This window comes from Suricata suricatta, chromosome 2 (assembly GCF_006229205.1).
Source record: "Suricata suricatta isolate VVHF042 chromosome 2, meerkat_22Aug2017_6uvM2_HiC, whole genome shotgun sequence".
Taxonomy (NCBI): domain Eukaryota; kingdom Metazoa; phylum Chordata; class Mammalia; order Carnivora; family Herpestidae; genus Suricata; species Suricata suricatta.
This window is the reverse complement of record NC_043701.1, coordinates 130,981,945-130,983,751: the sequence shown is the minus strand read 5'-3', so window position 1 is coordinate 130,983,751 and position 1,807 is coordinate 130,981,945. Positions and strand designations below refer to the sequence as shown.

General features: G+C 46.4%; 1 long non-coding RNA gene across 1 annotated transcript; it reads left to right on the top strand.

Moving 5' to 3' along the window:
* The first annotated feature begins 204 nt into the window (after positions 1 to 204).
* LOC115272290 lies at positions 205 to 735 on the top strand. Its single transcript, XR_003900346.1, has 2 exons — positions 205 to 362; positions 479 to 735. It is a non-coding gene; the product is annotated as an uncharacterized LOC115272290 (long non-coding RNA).
* Positions 736 to 1,807: the final 1,072 nt, after the last annotated feature.

The window sequence follows — 1,807 nt, the reverse complement described above, 5'->3', positions numbered from 1 at the left end:
GAGAAGTGAGATGATGAAAAGTTTAGAAGAAATGGATTCTGGCAAAGCCTGGGACAAAAATGAAACAAAAAAAAGCAAATATCAAACTGCTCCTTGCAGGTAATTTTTTTTTTACCTTTCTTCAATAGGAATCACCATCTTGTACGGGTATGAAAAGATGAGGCTCCCACCCTTACTGGCTTTCCATTTCTGTGCACAGGGGCCTCGGGCCAAAGAGTTGCGAGAGGCATCCCACACAGAAGACAAGGCAGGGGCCTGCCCTGAGCACTGGGGTCTCTGCAGTTTCATGCAGAGACGAAGCTCCCTGGTTAGGACTCCGTCTGTGGCTCCCAGAAGCTACAAGTGCCTCTGCTAGATGAGAAGTGAGCAGATATTACACAGCTTTCCATTTTTCAAATATTATTTTTATTCACTCTAGATTAAAAGTAATGTGGATTATTCCCTACTTTTAGAAAATAATGCTTTATATATTAAACAGAAAGAGATCAGGAATTCCTGGCCTCTGAGAATCATTCAGTGATTCAATGGGACGAGAACAGCACAACACTGTTGAAACACACCCACTCTCCAGACTGAAGCTCAAGTTCAGCGACGGTCAGGAACTGGCCAGAGAGGGGACAAGTCAGGAATGGAAGCCAGGTCTTGCGGACTCAGAGGCCAATAATGACCGACAATGTGAAAAAGCAAAGCCTGGGGCACACTAATAAATCTTAGTGCAATCCTAGTAAAGAAAAACGTTGTTTCCGTGTCTATGTTACCACAGTAGTGGTCTTTTCGCACATGGAAGCAAGATGCCGAAGTCCCCCTCCAGAGTGACAGAATGAGGCCTCCAGGATGGTTTGATGGCAGACTTGGGTACTGCCCGAGTGCCTGGCCTGGCATGCTGTGTGATCCACAATAATAATGAATTGCTAGCATTTACTGAGAATTTACATTCACCATTGCTGGCTGTGCACTTTTCTAAGGGCTTTACCGGCATCATTTCATTTAATCATCCAACAACCAATGTAGGCGTAGTAAGTTTTACAGAAGGGGAAGTAGAGCCAGGGAGAATTAAACAAATTCTCCAGCCTGAGTAGCCTTGAGATGACGCGAAGCCAGGCAGTCTAGCTCCAGAGCCCGCGTTCTTGACCATTGGTATTTATTGAGCACTATGTTCTGAAATCCCTCTTCCTCCTCCTCCTTTTTTAAAAAATGTTTAATGTTTATTTTTTAAAAAAAACCTTTTTTTGGGGGTGCCTGGGTGGCTCAGTTGGTTAGGCCTCCAACTTCAGCTCAGGTCAGATCTCACATTCGTGGGTTCGAGCCCCGCGTCAGGCTCTGTGCTGACAGCTAGCTCGGAGCTTGGAGCCTGCTTCCGATTCTGTGTCCCCTCCCCGTCTCATGCTCTGTCTCTGTCTGTATCAAAAATAAATAAAACATTTAAAAAACAAACAAAAAAAACCTTTTTTTTTATGTTTTCTGTTTATTTTTGAGAGACAGAGAGAGATAGCGTGAGCAGGGGAGTGTCTGTCAGACAGAGAGGGAGACACAGAATCCAAAGCAGGCTCCAGGCTCTAAGCTGTCAGCACAGAGCCCGATGCAGGGCTCGAACCCACGAACTGTGAGATTATGACTGGAGCCGAAGCCAGACGCTTAACCGGCTGAGCCACCCAGACGTCCCTGTTTATTTATTTTTTGAGAGAGACAGAGAGAGACTGCCCGCACTTGAGTAGGGGAGGGGCAGAGAGAGTGGGAGACAGAATCCAAAGCAGGCTCCAGGCTCTGAGCTGTCAGCACAGAGCCTGACATGGGGCTTGAACCCACG